Source organism: Chelonia mydas, chromosome 6, assembly GCF_015237465.2.
Source record: "Chelonia mydas isolate rCheMyd1 chromosome 6, rCheMyd1.pri.v2, whole genome shotgun sequence".
Classification (NCBI taxonomy): domain Eukaryota; kingdom Metazoa; phylum Chordata; order Testudines; family Cheloniidae; genus Chelonia; species Chelonia mydas.
Genome location: NC_051246.2, coordinates 63,465,023 through 63,486,885, shown reverse-complemented (window position 1 = coordinate 63,486,885; position 21,863 = coordinate 63,465,023). Strand labels below are relative to the sequence as shown.

The window sequence follows — 21,863 nt, the reverse complement described above, 5'->3', positions numbered from 1 at the left end:
CCCATCAGAGGGGAAGGTCCCTGGCCTGTCCCGCAACCCACTAGGTGAACCAGCAGAGACTGTGGGAATTGTTCTCCTTCCTTTTCCCCATGCTGGCCAGTGATGAGGTTAACTGAGTGAAGGGCAGGCTTGAGCCACTAGCAAAAGTGGCCAAACTGAGAGCTGCTGTGAATCTCTGAGGCGAGCAAATCCCCCAATAAGCGCAGGACCGACCAAGGCAGAGGAGGAACTTTGTCACACAGAGTAACTGGTCGTAATACTAGTCTGCAGGTTAGAGGGGGATGAAACAGAGTGGGTTTGCCAGTGGATTTCACAGATATTTGCTGACAGCAGAGGAACATTTGGACTCCGAGATCCTGGGTTCTAATCCAGGTGGTATAGGGAAGTGTTTTCTAGTGGTGTGTAGACCTTTCTGCTCCTGATCCCTTCTGTCCCTGTCCCCTCTGCTGTCTGTCCACGCCTATCCTATTCCCCCCGTTTCTGACATTCCAACTTCCAGACTGTCCCATTCTCCACTTGCTCATGTACCTCCTCACCAGCTTGTCCCATTCTCCCAGTGCTCTAGCTCCAGTCAATCCCATTCCCCCTTCTCATATTTATTCTGATCAGGCTGCTCATGCCTACTCTTCGTCCTGGCCCCTATAAATCTGAATTTGGCTGCTTCCTCCTTTTCCTTCAAGCCACCTGGGTGCCAACAGGGAGAGAAAAAAAGTCTCCCTGCTCCCAGTTATGGTGCTTGATGCCACAAATGTCAATTACAGAGACAAGGTGGATGAGGTAATAACTTTTATTGGACCAACTTCTGTTGGTGAGAGAGACAAGCTTTTGAGCTTACACCTGTACGCTTGTCTCTCTCACCAATAGATGTTGGTGCAATAAAAGGTATCACCTTACCCACCTTGTCTCTCTAATATCCTGGGACTGACACAACTGCAACAACGCTGCATATAAATGTCATTAGCAGCAACTGCAGGAAAAATTCTGTTCACCCTCTGGTTACTTGAATGTTTAATGAACTATGGGGGGGGGGGGGGGGGGGGGGAAAGCATGTTCAGTGTGGTTAGTACAGAGCTATGTGGAGGTGGAGCATACTCGTAGGAGATGAAGTGTTGAGAATTTTTCTGCCAGCCTCTAACAATCCTCTATGGACCATGTACAAATAATTATTTTCAGAGATTTAAAATCTGGCCAAATTTAGATGAATTTTCACAAGGATAGCAAAAAGGCAGCTCTCTAACCTCGTCTCTTTAGCTTCAAGACCTTGCTTCAAAACATGTAGACATATTAGAACCTCTCAAGGAAACAGCTGTAAGACATTTTTATCATTGGCAAAATAACATTTTATCCTAATCTCATTCTCAAAAATGGATGAACCATTTTTGCTTAAACTTTCAAAATAAAAATTTAGCCTGAGGCAGAAAAACATTAAAAATTTCAGTATGGAATGGTTAAAGTTTGTAAAAATTATTGCAACTGAAAACTGGGTTTCATAAGGACTGGAATGGAAATATAATGTTAAAAAAATATTTCTAGGCAGGTTGGAAAAATGACCTATAGAGCAGTAAGGCACTATGGAAGTCACTGCCTCAAACTAAATGGGAATTGTTTTCTCTATAACCTACAAATATTGTTCTACATATGTTATCATACTCTTTTAAAAATATGTTTTTGTCCTGAATATTAACAGATTTAATTATTCCCTGATAAGGTATCTATTTTACCTGAGAATGACTCTCAACCAATCACAGACTTCCAGCAATAATAACCGCAGCCATATTACATAAAAATGAAAAAATGTACTCTGCTTTTACAGTGTCACTAGCTTCACAGTAACTATGCAATTGTTTTAATTTAACAAATTGCAGGACTCCTTCAGTGGTCTAGGAACGTTTAACAGTATATATTCTCACTTACTGTCACACTAATTTTTGCTTTTTTCTCTCCAGGATTTATGTTTCTAACAATGTGTCTAATGCTGTGTCTTCACTGCCCTGCAGTTCACATTATGTGGTGTGAATAGCACTGTGCACCAAAATGCTGCCTGTGTGGACACTGCAGGCACAAAATAAAGATTCCTTGTTCACATTAAATGTAGCCCTGTTTGAAGGGGACTACATTAATATGAGTTAGTTAACCTTTTAGTTCATGCTCTCAAGGGAGTGTTACAGTGCAGCACTTCAGTGCGCACTGCTATTCATGCCCCTTTTGTCTCAACTGTGGGGCAGTGTAGACAAGCACTAAGAAGCCTAAAAAATAGGGCATGAGATTTTAAGTACAGCACTAAACCTGTCCTGGACTCAGGCTTTTTTTGATTCACAGAATCATATGAATCAGCTCAAACAGGCAGTCAGTTGGTCTGAATAATCTAGCAGAATTAATCCTTTTTTTTTTTTTTTTTTAAATTGGCTACTAGAAATCTTGATCTTTTACCTCAATCCAATATATTTATAGCGTACAGAGAACAGGATGTGATGCAGTATATATATGCACATATAGACAGTATATATATGCACATATATATATATATATGTGCGCATATATGTGCATATATGTGCATATATGCACACATATATATATGCACATATATATATATGCACATATAGACAGCGTAGTGCAGATATATATTTGGGGCACGGCAAGAAAGGGTATTTGAAGTGCTCAGTAAGATTATGTTAAATAAAGACTTTTCAGAAAGAATTATTTTGACAGTATAACCTTTTCCTTTCTTCTCTACGAACACTTTAAAGTAAGTTTCTTAACAGCTCTACAATAAACTGATATTCCTCAATATTATTCCTATATTCCTTCCTCAATAATGTAGCATTAAGGGAGAGATGCAAGACAGCTCATTATATCAGAGTTTGCAGGGCCAATTTCAAAGCTCTTCATACCAAAGATGGTGTATGGTTAAAAAAGAATTTGCTGGGCTACAGTAAGTGTTCTCATGCATTGTAGAATGAATAAAAGTAAATTTTTCCTTTCTTAAGCCATTTTCCAAACAAAGAAAACATATATCAATCAAAACATTACTGTTCAACAGAGTATTATTCATATTCTACAATCTCAGAACAGACACCAATCTAGAGCTGATGAAATGAAGGCTTTACTGACAAAAATACCAAACAGAAAATCCCTTCAAAATTGACAGAAATAGAATCTACACTTACAGGACACAAACTATGAATAACTAGAATGTATATACATTTTTCTTGCACTATCATTACTAATTGTGAAAATTTAAACACTTCTTTGTTAATTTGAGTAAATCAAACTGGTGGGCAGTGCAGGCTAAGGGTTGCTATTCAGCTGGCCTCTTTCCTTCCTCCACTCATAACATGAATTGATATGATAGTTGGGTGAGAAGAGAGTGTTAAACCTGCACTTCCCTGGGTCAGTTTTTATTTTCAGCTGTCAGTGCTGGACTGTGTTGCCTTTAAAAGGACACTGTCTACTTGAAAAAAATGGTTACTCACCTTTGTAACTTTTGTTCTTCGAGATGTGCTGCTCATATTCATTCCAATTAGGTATGTGCGCACCATGTGCATGGCCGTCGGAAAGTTTTACCCTAGCAACACCCAGATGTCCGCTGTGGAGCCCCCTGGAGTGGCGCCTTCATGGCACTCGATATATACCCCAGCCGACCCGGCACCTCCTCAGTTCCTTCTTGCCGGCTACTCCGACAGAGGGGAAGGGGGGGCGGGTTTGGAATGGATATGAGCAACACATCTCGAAGAACAACAGTTACAAAGGTGAGTAACCATTTTTTCTTCGAGTGCCTGTTCATATTGATTCCAATTAGGTGACTCCCAAGCCTTACCTAGGTGGTGGGGTCGGAGTGAAGTAACGTGGACTGCAGCATTGCTCTGCCAAACACCACGTCAACTCTGGCATGCCGGACAATGGCATAGTGCGAGGCAAAAGTATGCACTGAGGACCAAGTCACCGCTCTACAGATCTCCTGGATCGGCACCTGGGCCAGGAATGTGGACGCCGAGGCCTGGGCCCTAGTGCATTGAACAGTGAGAGCTGGAGTTGGTACACCGGCCAGCTCACAGTAAGCACAGATGCAGGATATGGTCCAGGAGAAAATCCGTTGAGAGGAGACCAGGAGGCCTTTCATCCGGTCCACCACCACGACGAAAAGCTGGGTCGATTTCCTGAATGGCTTTGTGCACTCGATGTAGAAGGCAAGTGCCCTGTGGATGTCGAGGGAATGCAGCTTCTGTTCCTGGGGACCAGCGTGTGGTTTGGGGTAAAAAAACTGGCAGGAAAATGTCCTGGCTGGTATGGAAGGCCGACACCACCTTGGGAAGGAAGGCCGGGTGAGGTCTAAACTGCACCTTATCCTTATGGAAGAATGTGTAAGGCGGTTCCAAGATAAGGGCCTTTAACTCAGAGACACGCCTCGCCGACGTAATGGCAACAAGGAAAGCCGTCTTCCAGGAGAGATATAGGAGGGAGCATGTGGCCAGCGGCTCAAACGGGGGCCCCATAAGTCTTGAAAGGACCAGGTTAAGGTCCCCCATAGGGACAGGCTGCTGGACCTGAAGGTAGAGGCAGTCTAAGCCCTTGAGAAAGCGGCCAACCATCGGATTGGCAAAGACAGAGCGGCCCGACATGCCCAGGTGAAAGGCTGAGATGGCTGCGAGGTGAACCTTCACAGAGGATGCGGCCAGGCCTTGCTGCTTCAGGTCCAAGAGGTATTCCAGAATGAGGAGCACCGGCGCTTGGAGAGGGGGTCTGCGTCACTGGCCGCACCAAAAAGAAAATTGCTTCCACTTCGCCAGATACATGTCTTGAGTGGAGGGCTTCCTGTTGCCCAGCAGCACTTGTTGCACGGAGTCCAAGCACAGAAGCTCCGTAAGATTCAGCCATGCAGCATCCATGCCATGAGGTGGAGAGACTGCAGGTCGGGATGACAGAGGCGACCGTGATCCTGAGTCAGCAGGTCAGGAAGAAGAGACAACTGGACTGGAGCGTTCACGGACAGTTCCAACACTGTTGTGTATCATTGCTGCCTGGACCATGCCGGAGACACCAGAATCACCCACGCCCTGTCCCTACGTATCTTGAGCAGGACCTTGTGCACAAGGGGAAATGGAGGGAAGGTGTAAAATAGGTGACCTGTCCATGGGAGTAGAAACCCATCTGAGAGGGAGCCTGGGCAGGGACCTTGGAAGGAGCAGAACACTGGGCATTTCCGGTTGCTGTGGGAGGCGAACAGGTCAACCTGGGGAAACCCCCACCTTTGGAAGATGGAGTGGATGACATCTGGCCGGAGCGACCACTCGTGCGTGCGGAAGGACCTGCTGAGGCAGTCCGCCAGCATGTTCTGGACGCTGGAGAGGAAGGATACCACCAAGTGAACAGAGTGGGCTATACAGAACTCCCACAGTCAAATGGCCTCCTGAGAGAGGAGGTGACCACCAAGTTCAGACTGTCGCAACAGGGGCAATAGACCGAAACTAGCCAGGCTTGTAACAGGCGGAGTGGAGCGGGCGCCCCTCCCCACCCCACCCCTCGCTTGTTGATGTAGAACATGACCGTGGTGCTGTCCATGAGGACCGCCACACAACGACCCTGTAGCCGCTCCTGGAAGGCCTGACAGGCAAGATGCACTGCCACCAGCTCCCAGACATTAATATGAAGGGAGAGTGTGGACGGAGGCCACAGGCCCTGCGTCTGAAGGTCTCCGAGGTGAGCGCCCCATCCCAGGGCTGAAGCATCCGTAACCAGGGACAAGGAGGGCTGCGGACTGTGAAAAGGGACTCGTGCACACACCACCCGGGGATCTAGCCACCATCAGAGGGAGGCCAGGAACCGCTCCAGGACGGTGACCACCAAGTTCAGACTGTCATGACCGGGGCAATAGACTGAAATGAGCCAGGCTGGTAACGGGCGGAGTCGAGCCTGGCATGCCTGGTCACGTATGAAAAGGAAGCCATGTGGCTGAGAAGACTCAGGCAACTTCTTGCTGATGAGGTTCGGAATCTGTAACGGCTCCGGACGATGCCCATGATAGCTTGGAAATGAGCGTCTGGCAGGAGGGCTCGCGCCTGAACAGAGTCCAGAACCGCCCCAATGAATTCTATCCTCTGGGTCGGTTCTAGGGTTGATTTTGCTACATTGAGGAGGAGGCCCAGCCGAAGAAACATGTCCCTGACCAGACAGAGATGGGACTGCACCTGTTCTCTGGTGCGATCCTGGATCAGCCAGTCATCTAGGTAAGGGTATACTTGCACCAGCTGTCGACGAAGGAAGGCTGCCATGACTGACATACATTTGGTGAACACCCAGAGGGCCGTGGAAAGTCCGAAGGAAAGGGCCACGAACTGGTAGTGTTCACGGTTGACCACAAAGCGGAGGAAGCATCTGTGAGCCGGATGAATCGCTATGTGGAAGTACGCATTCTTCATGTCGAGAGCAAAGTACCAGTCTCCAGGACCAGGAAAGGTATAATGGTGCCCAAGGAGACCATGCGGAACTTCAACTTTACCATGAATTTGTTGAGTCCACACAGGTCTGGAATGGGCCGGGGGCCCCCCCTTGGCCTTGGGGATTAAGAAATATCGGGAGTAAAACCCCCTGCCCCTTAGTTCCCTCGGAACCTCCTCGATCGTCCCCATGGCAAGGAGCGCCTGAACCTCCTGAATAAGGAGTAGCTCGTGAGAAGGGTCCCTGAAGATGGACAGGGAGGAAGAAAATTGGAGAGAGTATCCCACTTCCACCATGCGGAGGACCCAGCAGTCCATGGTTATCTGAGACTAAGCACGGTGGAAATGGGATAAGCGATGCAAGAAAGGTGGGGTAGAATCCTGAGTGAGGCGTCCGTTCAAAAGGCCTGTTTTGAGCTCGACGATGGCTTGGTCGGGCCCAGGCCTTGTCCTGACGGGGGGCTGGAGGGCTTCCTCTGCCATTATGCCCCCACTGCCTATAGAAATCCTGCCCTTGGCTGAGGAGGATACGAGTGCTGCTGTGCCTGCTGAGGCTTGAAGGGTTTCCGCTGGGTAGACTGGGTGTGCATGCCCAGGGACTTCACTGTCGCCTTCGAGTCTTTAAGGCTATGCAGCCTTGAGGCAGTCTTTTCTGAAACCAGGCCCTCTCCATCAAAGGGGAGGTCCTGCAGTGTCTTTTGAAGCTCTGGGGGCAGGCCGGAGGCTTGCAGCCAGGAGGTATGCCTCATCGTGATCCCTGAGGACAAAGTATGCACAGCTGAGTCCACAGCATCTAGCGAGGCCTGCAAAGAGGTCCGTGCCTTTGTTTTGCCCCAGTCAACCAAAGCCCCAAACTCCTCTGGACTCAGGAGGCACCAGCTCCTTAAATTTCAGCATGGAGTTCCAGGAGTTAAAATTGTAATGACTCAGGAGTGCCTGCTGATTAGTGATCATGAGTGGAAGCCCCCCCGTAGAATAGACTTTGCGTCCAAACAAATCAAGGCGCTTGGCGTCCTTCAACTTGGGCGCTGGGGCCTGCTGGCCATGCTGCTCCTTTTCATCCACAGCTGCAACCACGAGCAAACAGGGCTGCGGGTGGGTGAACAGGTAATCCTACCCCTTCAAGGGGACAAAGTATTTCCGTTCCACCCCCTCGGCCATCGGGAAAATGGACGCAGGGGCCTGCCAGATTGTCGTGGCATTAGTCTGGATGGTCCTAATGAGAGGCAGGGCCACCCTTGACAGGGCTTCTGCAGTTACAATGTCCACCACAGGGTCCTCCGACTCCACCACCTCCTCTGCCTGCAGGTTCATATTTCATGCCACCCTGCGCAAGAGGTCCCGGTGGGCACAGAGGTCTACTGGAGGAGACCCGAGACCGAAAGTACCTGCTACTGCCTCATCAGGTGAGGAGGAAGAGGGTCATCTAGAGCCCCTTGCAGTGTTGGGACCCGCTGTTCTGTGTCACCGATCTCAGAAGCTGGCCCAGGAATTGGGATCGGAGGAGGTCCTGAAGTGAGGAGAGTAGCCGCCACCTCCATGCCCCCCGAAGCAGGCTGAATGGCAGTAGCCTCTGGCACTTGCGCCTCGGAAGGGGCCAATCGGGAAGCCCCAGACAGAGCACCTTAGGCCTGGTGGTACACCAATGGCATCCAGAACGGTCACTGAGTGGGTCCCTGCCCGTGCGCCTGCTAAGACCCTGCCCCTGACAAGTACGACTGGCGCCACGAAGGAGAGCGGTGTTGGGACTCCGAGTGGCGGTGAGAGCAAGAACATTGCTGAGAGCGGGATCGGTGCCATAGCTCAACTGACGGTGCCAATGTGTGAATCAGGGCTGGCTTTCCCAGAGACGCTGCTGTACAACAGAGGCACCAGAGCCTTGACATGTAGCTGAGGGGATGCGGATGCCGTCATGGCAATAAGGTCCCTCGCAGCTGCAAAGGTGTCTGGAGTAGACAGCAGCTGGAGTCTACCACGCTGTCTACCACGCTGCAGGTCGGGGAGTCCCTCAGTACCAGACTCAACGGCTCCCCTCTCAGGGCCAGAGTCAACAGTCCCGGGGCTATAGCCTTTGCTCCTGGCGCTCCCCTCTGGGACGCACCACCACAGGCAGCTCCAGGGAAGCTGGTCTCTGCGTAGGAGAGCCTCCCTTTTCCAGCTTCCGGTGCCACTTCTGACCAGGAGAGTGGGAGCGGTGCTGGGCCAATGTCGCCGGTTGCGGTACCGGGGAGCATTGGTGCTGCGGGTCTCAGTCAGAGTCCAACCGTGGTGCAGCCCCTGCCGCCCCGGGGCATTTCACACCGAGGCGCTCGGTGCCGGGTCTTGCCACACCACAGGAGGCTGAGGGCTAAGAGCTGCCTCCATGAAGAGCTACTTTAAACAAAAGTCCCACTCCTTTTTAGTCTGAGGACAAAACCCTTTGCAGATCCTGCACTTCTCAGTTTGATGGGCCTTCCCCAGACACTTCAGGCTTTTTTTCCTTTCTTGTTCCTATCTAAAACAAACAACCCACCCTTCCCCCACCCCCCTCAAAAAAAAAAAAATCACTAGAGGGATGATTGTTTACAAAATGCCATCAAATGATCAAAGTAAGCAAACTGATAAAGTTACATTTTGTCTGAGAGTGGGATGATTTAATACAAATAAATTTAAATTAATGGTTTTAATTATGATTTAAATCAGGAAGCAGGAAACCTCGATTTAAATAATTGATTTTAATCTCGTTTTGCATTTGTACTTTTTAGTTATTTTCCTAAAGAAAGGTTGACTCCCATTGGTCAGTAATCATTAAAACATGTTGATTTTCAACAAAATATAGCTTTCACATTAAATTTAGTGCATCTTTTTGCTAATCAAATAGATGGACTACACACATACATTTAAACAATTGTACACTTTAACTTACATTTTATTCAGATTCTTACTTTTTAGCTTTTTGTTATGTTAGAAAACGGTAAATGGTGAATGATGCATTCTTTATTTTCACTAGTTGATTACTTTTTTACTTGTGATTTGTGTCAAGGTCTAACTGGATGGAAATTCAAATTTAATTAAAAATGCACAAAAACAGCCTTAAATTTTTTTGTTAAATAAAACTACCTTAAACATGTTTGATACATATAAAAAAGTTTCCCGAAACAAGTTTTGTACGTAAAACTAACTGATTTATTAAACATAGGAAATATTACCTTTAGAGAAATGAAATGATCGCTTCTGGTCACCATGTCCTTCAAGATTTGAGAAGTACTGGAACTCATCCTGTCACATCTAGTTCTTATTAATACATTGGAAGAGAAAAACAAGCCTTCTTGGTTTTTCAACTCTCGGTTGGTTTCTTAACTTTGAATGAACTAAGAAATTGAACTGAACTAGTTTCTCTGCACCTGATCTCAAAAGTTGGTTTAGTACTTCAACACACTGCTTTCAGGTGCTTAGCCAGTGACCTTCCACCAGGTCAGTGATTTAACTTTCTCCAAAATTTTAGCAGCAAACTGGTATTGCTTAATACCCTTTATGTACATAATTTAAACACATTTAATAGATTATAATAAATTTAGGCCTTAACACAGGTTGTTATAATTTCAAATTTAGTATTACAAAGGTTTCATTTAAATAGAAACATATGATTTTTATCTACCCTGTTCTGTTTTCTATAATATCTTCCAGTTACAGAAATCTTACACATTTCTTGTAATAAACATGGAGGCGGGGGTGGAATTCTGAGAGAAATGTGATTCCGAAGTTCACTCTGTCCCTTTGATAGCATAGATATCTCAAGGGATGTCGGCATTGCCAAAAATTTTCAAAGCTGATCAAGTTTACCACCACCCAATGTTGTTTGATTCCATCATGCTGTACTGTAACATCCTAATGTCAGGTTTCAGAGTAGCAGCCCTGTTAGTCTGTATCCGCAAAAAGAAAAGGAGTACTTGTGGCACCTTAGAGACTAACAAATTTATTTGAGCATAAGCTTTCGTGAGCTACAGCTCACTTCATCGGATGCATATAGTGGAAAATACAGTGGGGAGATTTTATATACACAGAGAACATGAAACAATGGGTGTTACCATACACACTGTAACAAGTGTGATCAGGTAAGGTGAGCTATTACCAGCAGGAGAGAGAAAAAAACCTTTTGGAATGATAATCAAGGTGGGCCATTTCAGGCAGTTGACAAGAACATGTGAGGAACAGTGGGGGTGGAGGGAGAAAAAAACAAGGGGAAATAGTTTCACTTAGTATAATGTCTCAACCACTCCCAGTCTCTATTGAAGTCTAAGTTAATTTTATCCAATTTGCAAATTAATTCCAATTCAGCAGTCTCTCGTTGGAGTCTGTTTTCGAAGTTTTTTTGTTGAGGGATTGTCACTTTGAGATCAGAAATCGAGTGACCAAAGAGACTGAACTGTCCGACTGGTTTTTGAATGTTGTAACTCTTGACGTCTGATTTGTGTCCATTTATTCCTGTACATGGCAGAGGGGCATTGCTGGCACATGATGGCATATATCACATTGGTGGATGTGCAGGTGAAAAAGCCTCTGATAGTGTGGCTGATGTGATTAGGCCCTATGATGGTGTCCCCTGAATAGATATGTGGACACAGTTGGCAATGGGCTTTGTTGCAAGGATAGGTTCCTGGGTAACAGTGTTTTTGTTGTGTGGTGTGTGGTTGCTGGTGGTGCCTAATTTTTCATTCTTTACCATATATGTTTTGTGAAGCTCTCCACTTAAACACTACAGGTGGAGTATTTAAAGATATTTAAGAGCTCCCTATAAAATAGTATAATTAATGTCACAACCTCCCCAGGTGTGTGGAGTGATTTTTTTTTTGGGGGGGGGAGGTATGATGTGTGAATGATTAGATTAGATTAAATAAATATGCCCACTAGGATTAAGAGAAACAATACAATCATCAGTATCTCTAGCGATCCCAGCAGTCAAAGGATAGGTTCTTGTACACCACTTGTAACACACGAGACCTGGGCCAAAAAAAAAAATCCCATCACCACTAGATCTTCTGAAGAACCTCATGATATATACGGGGCTCTAGAAGGTGCGGCCATTCAAAACTCAGCTAAAGAAATTAGTAATCAATTTTTTTTTTATATGGAGTATCAAAGGCTCAAATGTTAATATAATGATTAGGATCACCTGGAGGTCACATGGGTATATCTACACTGCAATGTAAGCTCAGGGTTAGTTGGACTCGAGTCAGCTGACCTGTGTAAGGAAACCCTGGGCTTGGGCATCTACATCGTATTTTAACTCTATTTTAAGACATTTCTAACCCATGTTCGAACCTAGGGCTCTGGCATCCACACTGCACAAACCTGAGTCAAAGTAACTATATCCTAGAGTCCCTAGCACCCAGTCACCGCCCCCCCACCCAAAATGTGGTCACTCTAGCCCTCTTCAAACAGGAGAACTAGGAACGTGAACTAGGAACATTTTAGTTCATGCCGGCAGAGTCTGAAATAGAGGAGTTACAGCGCACACTGCAGTTCACACCTCTGTAGTCTGGACTGCAAGGAAGTGTAGACATGCCCTACACAAAATACAGAGTATCCTCCCCAAACAGATGGCACTTTGGGCAGAGAATAAATTTTCTGAGAATTGACATGTGTTAATTAGCTTAAATTAAATTTAACTGAAAAATAGGTGCTTTAAAAAAAAACTTAGTATCCATGAAAAGAAAAGGAGTACTTGTAGCACCTGAGAGACTAACCAATTTATTTGAGCATAAGCTTTCATGAGCTACAGCTCACTTCATCGGATGCATTCAGTGGAAAATACAGTGGGGAGATTTATATACACAGAGAACATGAAACAATGGGTGTTATCATACACACTGTAAGGAGAGTGATCACTTAAGATGAGCTAATACCAGCAGGAGAGTGGGCGGGGGGGGCGGGACCTTTTGTAGTGATAATCAAGGTGGGCCATTTCCAGCAGTTGACAAGAACGTCTGAGGAACAGTGGGGGGGGGGGGAAGAGATAAACATGGCGAAATAGTTTTACTTTGTGTAATGACCCATCCACTCCCAGTCTCTATTCAAGCCTAAGTTAACTGTTACTACAGGACAGGCCCAACAAAGAAAATAACAGAGCGCCACTAGCTGTCACCTTCAGCCCCCAATTAAAACCTCTCCAACGCATCATCAAGGATCTACAGCCTATCCTGAAGGACGACCCATCACTCTCACAGATCTTGGGAGACAGGCCAGTCCTTGCTTACAGACAGCCCCCCAACCTGAAGCAAATACTCACCAGCAACCACACACCACACAACAAAAACACTGTTACCCAGGAACCTATCCTTGCAACAAAGCCCGTTGCCAACTGTGTCCACATATCTATTCAGGGGACACCATCATAGGGCCTAATCACATCAGCCACACTATCAGAGGCTCGTTCACCTGCACATCCACCAATGTGATATATGCCATCATGTGCCAGCAATGCGCCTCTGCCATGTATATTGGGCAAACTGGACAGTCTCTACGTAAAAGAATAAATGGACACAAATCAGATGTCTAGAATTATAACATTCATAAACCAGCCGGAGAACATTTCAATCTCTCTGGTCACTCGATTTCTGATCTCAAAGTGACAATCCCTCAACAAAAAAACTTCGAAAACAGACTCCAACGAGAGACTGCTGAATTGGAATTAATTTGCAAATTGGATAAAATTAACTTAGACTTCAATAGAGACTGGGAGTGGCTGAGACATTATACTAAGTGAAACTATTTCCCTTTGTTTTTTTCTCCCTCCACCCCCACTGTTCCTCAGACGTTCTTGTTAACTCCTGGAAATGTGCTGGAAATGGTCCACCTTGATTAACACTTAAAACGGTTTTCTCTCCCCCCACCCCACTCTCCTGCTGGTAATAGCTCATCTTAAGTGATCACTCTCCTTACAATGTATACTTTTTCATGGTCTGTGTGTATATAAAATCTCCTCACTGTACGCATCCGATGAAGATTTAATGTATGATATTTTGCAATCCATTATACCTAGAAATTGGCTGAATACTGCCCCATTATGGGTTTTGCATACCCCCCCCCACCACACACACATAAAGGTGCTTTTAAGATAGCTTCAAATGCCACAAGAAAAAGATCAAACTCCAACACACAGAATCACAGAATCAATGCTGGTGGTGACTGAAATTGCTTCTTCTTTGCTGAGAAATGGGAAGGGACCCTGCTTTGTGACCTGTGAGAGGGTGAGCCCCAATAGGGCCAGTACAGCCATGGCAGCAGGTTGTATTGGTACTTGCCTGACCACATAGTGCCCACTCACTACAGTGCTGTTGCTTGCTGAACAATCAATTAATTGCTATTGGCATTCCTACATCCCCTGTGACAAGCAAGGTTCTCCCCACGTTCTCTTTGCCTACTGAGGAGTTCCAAATGAATCAGCAAGTTAGGAGCCATGAAGATACCCACATCAGTCAGTGGACCTTTATTAAACAGGGTTGGTCATCAGTTAGTATGGTGCACTACCCTCCAACTCAGGAGGTGCTGAGACATCCCTACACATAGAATCTGAATGATGAAACCCACCTAAGAAGGGCCACCTGGAAATGAGGGCTGGCACATCACTTGGAGGACAGGAGTCAGAGAGATACTAAATGAATGAACACCTAAACCCAGAAATCCCTTACCAGCATCCAGTGCTACACTGGCTCTGAGTTGCTGTCAAAGGTACAACCACATGGGGCATCACAGTCAGCAGCAGCAGTAATGATGGAAGCCCAGGGAACTTCATGCCCACTCCAGCTGGACTAGCTGTGCTGTGCTTTAGGTGGCTTACCATGTGAGGAAGAAGGGTGTGAGTAACCTCTGGATGCTGTTTAAAGCAACTGCTTATTTGGCTCTGCTCCTGCCTGGCCTGAGGTGTCTTCAGAAATAGTTGGCTGGTGGAGCTTCAGAGGATGGGTCTAGATGCCCAGAGAACGAGAGCTCTATTCCTAAATTCCACAATAGGGGGTGGGAAAAACAGGAGATACAGACCTTTCCTTTCTCCTTTCTTTTTGTTTGTCTGCTAAGTTTGCACTTCCAGAGGTTCTTCAAGGGAAATAGCTGCTACAGTGTTCAGTGAAAGAAAACAAAAAAAATAGGATTCAAGTACCCTCAGAGAAACCTGGCCACACAACTCTAAAAAGACAACTGATTGAATTAAACATTCCTCACCACTCGTTTTCAATTTCTGTTCTGCAAAAGGGAGGTCTGAAAAAAAAATGCCTGCCCCCAAGGAGGCAGGAAAAAAAAACAAAAAAAAAAACCTGCTAGGCTCTTTAGTAGGTAGATCTCTCCCACCCTACCCCACACTGACTACCAGGTGTGGTTCTGGATAAAGACACATGGAACAGTCATTTCATAGACATTCCAGATTCCATACTGGAGGAAAGGGAGTCTCTGGAGTCCCCTCTATGCCTCCTCCACACAAGGGGAAGCTGTTAGGATTCCTAACTCCCATGTCCTGGCTTCTGGGGTAGCAGGAGAGAAGGGGGTTTATGGCTTTGGCTGGCAGTACTTGAATCTTGGAGTAACTGAGTGTTGAGTTCTGTTGCATGAAGGTGAACTGCAACCTGCAGGTAGCAAGTCTGATGACTCTCCTTCTCACCACTTGAAAGCATGGGCAAATTGTCCAAGTATTGGTGTAGAGCAAAACTAGACACAAATTCCTTGCCCCCTCTTCCCCACCTTGTTTTTTTTTCCCCCCATTTATTTTTGGGTGAAGAAGAACGGTGTGCTGATGTGTTGTTCTTTTAAAAACAGCTAAGGCAAAGAAGCTTCTATTGCTATATAACATGGGTAGAGCTAGGGCAAAAGGCATCCAAATCATCAAGCCTGTAGCTGCATATTACATATTAGGGTCTGAGAAAGAACCCAGACATTACAATTCAGTGTCTGTGGCTACATAATTAATACTTCTCTATTTTCAGAATCTGAATATTTGTACAGCATTTTGAAGTTATAAAGCATGACATAAATGTTAAGAATTATACAATTCTAATTAAATTTAACTTATGTGTGAATTCTTTATCATTTGCACTTAATACAAATACATTACATGGAGAGAACAGCATAGTTCAGAACAACAAAGTAAAATACCAGTTTTTCATTTTCAGACCATTCTCAGTGAAAAGTTAACAGTGAATTCATGTGACTTGCAAGGTCACCTCTATCTCCCAATCATAAATTCTATAGCCCAGCTCCAGCCCTACCTTTGGGGAGCTTTGAGCCAATCAACGAGTGCGATGCTGGTGAGGATTCTCTCACTATACTGGGAGACAGAGCTGCCATAATGGCTCCTACACCACCATTACTCCTTCTGACCAGCACAGGACAACTTGGCTGGAAAAGTAAAGAATAGCAGTCAAGACTACTGGAGTAGTCAAGACTTTATGCTGTCCCTAGATACTGGAACAGTCTCTGGGTCTTGAGCGTCTGGCATAAATTAGAGCAGGCTTAGGTTGCTCCAAGTTATATCTGAGTTTTGACGAGGTTTAGGTTCCTCACCCTATCCCAAACCTACATCAAGTGCTGCTTGGCCAGGATCTGGCCCCATATCTTCAGTAAAGAGAGAGGGGAAGACTGCATGATAGTGTGATGTGGTGTAAAGGTTTTATCTGGAGCAAAGAACTACTTCCCTTTATTCCTTCTTCTAATTTTCATACAGAATGATTATAGATAAATGCTTCAGTGTCCAATTACAGCATTTCATGTCTGATAGAAAGACTGTCAAGACTGTTCTTTTAGTTATTTTCATAACCTTGAGAAGTTCAAAACAATGTATATCATACATAAACACATACTATATTATTATACAGGCTGGTGCCAAAATAACTACTTACTTACTTCCAACTGTGTCCAGTTTGGGCACCGTACTTTCCAATTTGCCCACATCATTTCTAGACAGCCCAGGAGAGCTACAAAAATTATGAAAGCTTCAGAAAATAGGAGGTTTCTTACCTTGTAAATGGAGGTTCTTTGAGATGCGTGGTCCGTATCTGTATTACATACAGGGTTATACGCATTCACCATGTGTTCGGAGCCAGAGATTTTGAAAGTAAAAGTGTCCGTTGGTCTGCACATGCATCCTTGCTCTGCCTCATGGTTTTGTCCAAGGCGATAAAAAGCAGGGCAAACTGACCATGGCCTCAGTTCCTTGCCAATGCAAACCAAAAAATCCACAGCAGAGGAAAAGGAGGAACGGATTAGAATATGGATATGGACCACACATCTCAAAGAACCCCCAGTTAAGGAGATTATTTATCTGTCTCTTCTTCAAGTGATGGTCCCCATTGTATTCCACTGAGGGTGATTAACAAGCAGTACCTAGCTAGGAGGAGGGGGAGAGGAAGATGATGGAACTGTGGAATGAAGAACAGCCATACTGAACGAGGCATCCATTCCAGAGTCTCGCACCAAGGAGTAATGGGAAGAGAAGGTACATACCGAACTCGACCTGACCACCCAACATATGTCCGTAAGTGGTATGTCATGAAGCACAGCCATAGTCAATGCTTGCGCTCTCGTGGAGTGGGCTCATACACCAATGGGTGGAGATAAGAGATAACACAGTGTAACACACCCCAAAACCCACTTAGAAATGCTCTGAGTGGAGTTCGCTTGCCCTTTAATACTTTCCACTATAGCAATAAAAAGTCTCGGGGACTTTCTAAATGATTTCATCCTTGACAAGTAAAAAGCCAGGGCTGAGCAGATGTCAAGGGGATGAAGGTGCCATTCTTTTGGAAAGAAATCAGGCAAGTGTATGGATTGTTTGAGATGAAATCAGGATACAACCGTTGGCAGAAACTTGGGGTGCAAGCACAGGGAAACTTTGTCTTTATGGAATAGGGTAAAGTGGGGGGCATCTGCCATCATGGCTCCCAGTTCGCCAACCCTTCTTGCAGAAGTAATAGCTATCCAGAAGGCGATCTTCATGGAGAGGAGAGACATGGAGCAGGAGGCCAGAGGTTCAAAGGGCGAGGTCATCAACGCCATGAGGCCAAGGTTGAGGTCCCCTTGGGGGGTGAAGGATTGAATGGGAGGGTAAGTCCATAGGAGACCTGCCCTTCCAAAAACCTGATAGTCAAGGGATAAGTAAAAAGGAGAGGAGAGGAGATAGTCCAAAAGAGGAGGGATGTCCACATCTTCAAGGGCAAGACCCCTCTTTTGGGCCCATGTGATGAAACACTTCCACTTGGCTCTATAGGACCTCCTTGTGGTCTCTTTTCTGCTACTCGAGACAATGTCTTGTACTGCTCACGAACAGTCCCACTCACAAACATTCTCATCCAAAAACCAAACTCTGAGGTGAAGAGTCTGTGGATCGGGATGCCGGATCCTGCCACTGTGTTGCGTAAGGAGTTCCGAGAAAGCTGGCAGTGGAAGCAGACGACATGCTGACATGCAGAGAAGAAGGGAAAACTGGAACTGGCAAGACTAGAATGGGGTGATCAGAATGACCATTGCTCTCTCCCATCTGATCTTCGACAGGACATACAGCAGGAACAGTAGGGAGGAAAGGTGTAATTGATCTGGTTTGACCAGCGGATGACTAGGGGTTCAAGTTGGGAAAGGGCACCGAGCCTCCCTTCTTCCCAAAGCGGTACTGGATGCATTTGCTGTGGGCATGGGAGGAGAAGAGGTCCCTGGCTGGAGTCCCCCAATGTTTGAAAATGTTGGCGAGCACAGTGTCATGGAGTTCTGATTTGTGGTCAGTCATGAATTTCCTACTGAGAGAGTCTGAAATTACAGTCTGAGGGCCAGGAAGGTATGCTACCAACAACAGGATCTTGTGGGCAATGCACCAATCCCAAAGATGAACTGTCTCCACACAAAGTGCAACGGACCTCATGCACCTTTATTTGGGGATGTAGTAAACAGTGGTGACATTATGAGACCATGTCAGGACTGAAGGGATGGGAAAAATGCGTGACATGCTCTCTGCACCACCCGAAGTTCCAAGTTGTTGATGGGCATCCGGGATTCCCAACCGGTCCAAGTCCCTTAAGTCATGTGCTTGCCCATGTGCGTGCCCCATCCTACAAGCAATGAGTCTGTGATGATCATTATGCTTGGAAAGGATAGAAGGAATGGTATCCCGGTGCAGACCTGACCTGGGTCCACCCACCACTGGAGGGAGGAGCGAACCTTGTGGGGAACCGTTAAGGCGGGGAGGGATAGCTCAGTGGTTTGAGCATTGGGCTGCTAAACCCAGGGTGGGGAGTTCAATCCTTGAGGGGGCCATTTAGGGATCAGGGCAAAAATTGGGGATTGGTCCTGCTTTGAGCAGGGGGGGTTGGACTAGATGACTTGTTGAGGTCCCTTCCAACCCTGATATTCTATGATTTTAAGTAGAAAGTCCATGGTGCGACATGTGGAAGAATAGGTCCCCTGGAGTCACAGCAGCGAAAGCAGAGATGAGAAAAGGGAGTAATGTACGTGTAAGCCATCATGTGGCCAAGAACAGAAAGGCAAGTCCTGGCCAGAACAGGAGGACTAGAAATCCTCTTGAAAATCAGCTCTTGTAGGATCTGGAACTGTCCTCTAGTTCCAGAGAACATGGATGAAGTAACGTCATGAACTCAATCATATAGCCATGTCAAATGACATCCAGGACCCATTTCTCCATTGTTATCAAACTCTAAGCTGGTAAAAAGAGTGCTAGATGCCCTCAAAGATGTTGGATGTACAGCATGATCCAGGATGGATGGCAGCTCTCTAGGTGCACTCAGAAATACCCCTTCTGCAAAGACTGAGTACGAGATGCTGAACTTTGTGACAATGAACCCAGAGAGCGGGGTTGTTGGGTCTTCTGCCACTTGCAAGGAGGATCATAGGACCACTGATGGAAGAATTGGGGAACTCTAAAACATTGTGCCAGTAGTGAGCAGTAAAACTTGCACTTGAGCACTGATGTGTAAATACCCAGTGACTTCAGAGTGGCTCTTTGAGGAGGTGGAAGGAATCGTCAGTCTTCTAATTGAAGAAATAAAACTCATTGAAAGGGACATTCTCTATGGTATTCTGGACTTCCCTTGGAAAACCTGACGAATGCAGCCATAACTCCCTCCACAAGACGATCCCCATAGCCATTGTGTGCGAAGAAGTGTGCCACATCCACTGTGGCCTAGAGTGTTGTCCTCGCAACTAGTTTCACCTCCTGTAGCATAGCCTGGAAGCAGGCTTGATCCTTCTGGGGAAGTTTGTCTGCAAAGTTCACCAACTTGCCATAGGTAAAGAAGTCGTATTTAGCAAATAGAGCCAAGTAATTGGAGATGCAAAATTGGAGGCTGGCAGAGAATATCTTGCGACCCAGAAGAGCCAGTTGCTTGCCCTCTTTGTCTGCCAGGGTGGAGAATGAGTGTTGTTGTCGGGCCTGCTCTGTCACTGCCTGTATGACGAGAGAATTGGGTGGAGGGGGGTGAGAGAACAGAAACTCAGACCCCTTTGCAAGTACACAGTATCTCTTCTCCGCCCCCTTAGGGTGGGGTGTGCAAGTGGCTGGAGTGTGCAAGACAGTCCGGGCCAATTGAAGAATGGCATTGCTGATTGATAGAGTGACTCCGGCCGGTACTGAGGTGTGTAAGGTATCAAGCAGCTGGTGCTGTTTGTCCTGGACTTCCCCCAGAGGAATGTGGAGGGCATCAGCCACCCTACATAACAGTCCCTGGACCTGATGGTAGTCATCCGGGGGCAAGGAGAGAGTCAAAGACGCTGCGATCTGTAAGCAACAAAGAGAACTGCTCCGGTTACAGCAGTACCATCAGAGTTGGACTAAGTGAAGTACTCTCCAACATTGGTTCAGAATGCCTACTTGATGACAGTTGAAAAGGCAAGATCGGGGACTCCTCAAGGGGAGCCAGAAGGTTATGAAGGCAGATACTGCGGCCACAACCCCGAGTACAGCCAACCAGGCAGATCCAGAGGTTGCTGTGGAGGGCCCTAAGGAGTGGGGTACCATGGCTCCATTGCTGGGGAAAGGGAGGGTACTGCCACTGAGTCGGCGGAACCTTAGGGTAGTCATATCATACAGAAGGGGCGAACTCTATGCGCCATCCGAGTCCTCCAATGCCAAAAAATCAGAGTCCAGTTTGAATGGCGGTGCCATTGCAACTGGCAGAACCGCAGGAACTTGCCAGCAAGTTAAAGAAGTATGGGCTGGATGAATGGACTATATGGTGGATAGAAAGTTGGTTAGATTGTCGGGCTCAATGGGTAGTAATCAATGGCTCCATGTCTAGTTGGCAGCCGGTATCAAGTGGACTGTCCCAAGGGTCGGTCCTCGGGCCGGTTTTGTTCAATATCTTCATAAATGATCTGGAGGATGGCGTGGATTGCACCTTCAGCAAGTTTGCAGATTACCTCTCCTCCCAGTTTAGTGTCGATACGCTGGAGGGTAGGGATAGGATACAGAGGGACCTAGACAAATTGGAGGATTGGGCCAAAAGAAATCTGATGAGGTTCAACAAGGACAAGTGCAGAGTCCTGCACTTAGGACAGAAGAATCCCATGTACCGCTACAGACTAGGGACCGAATGGCTCGGCAGCAGTTCTGCAGAAAAGGACCTAGGGGTTACAGTGGACGAGAAGCTGGATATGAGTCAACAGTGTGCCCTTGTTGCCAAGAAGGCCAATGGCATTTTGGGATGTATAGGTAGGGGCATTGCCAGCAGATCGAGGGACGTGATCATTCCCCTCTATTCGACATTGGTGAGGCCTCATCTGGAGTACTGTGTCCTATTTTGGGCCCCACACTACAAGAAGGGATGTGGATAAATTGGAAAGCGTCCAGCGGAGGGCAACAAAAATTATTAGGGGACTGGAATACATGACTTATGAGGAGAGGCTGAGGGAACTGGGATTGTTTATCGTCTGCAGAAGAGAAGAATGAGGGGGGATTTGATAGCTGCTTTCAACTACCTGAAAGAGGAAAGGTTCCAAAGAGGATGGATCTAGACTGTTCTCAGTGGTAGCTGATGACAGAACAAGGAGTAATGGTCTCAAGTTCCAGTGGGGGAGGTTTAGGTTGGATATTAGGAAAAACTTTTTCACTAGGAGGGTGGTGAAACACTGGAATGCGTTACCTAGGGAGGTGGTGGAATCTCCTTCCTTAGATATTTTTAAGGTCAGGCTTGACAAAGCCCTGGCTGGGATGATTTAGTTGGGGATTGGTCCTGCTTTGAGCCGGGGGTTGGACTAGATGACCTCCTGAGGTCCCTTCCAACCCTGATATTCTATGATTCTATTATAGGAGCCAGAGGGGAACAGGTGGGAACATGAACTGAAGGAGGCAAATCTAAGGTAGAAGAACGTACCCCCCTAAGAGGTGACGGCACTTGAAGACACAGAGACCTCACCTTTGGCTCAAGGGATGACTCGAGTCTCCCCAGTGTCAATAATTCG

The 21,863-nt window shown here is 46.4% G+C and overlaps 1 protein-coding gene and 1 long non-coding RNA gene across 27 annotated transcripts in view; both read right to left on the bottom strand.

Moving 5' to 3' along the window:
* GPHN (gephyrin) overlaps positions 1 to 21,863 on the bottom strand; it is a 603,244-nt gene that overhangs the window by 488,419 nt on the left and 92,962 nt on the right. The window lies entirely within an intron of this gene.
* LOC122466416 lies at positions 10,997 to 16,320 on the bottom strand. Its single transcript, XR_006291864.1, has 3 exons — positions 16,301 to 16,320; positions 14,454 to 14,525; positions 10,997 to 11,414 (listed from the first exon to the last, which is right to left on the bottom strand). It is a non-coding gene; the product is annotated as an uncharacterized LOC122466416 (long non-coding RNA).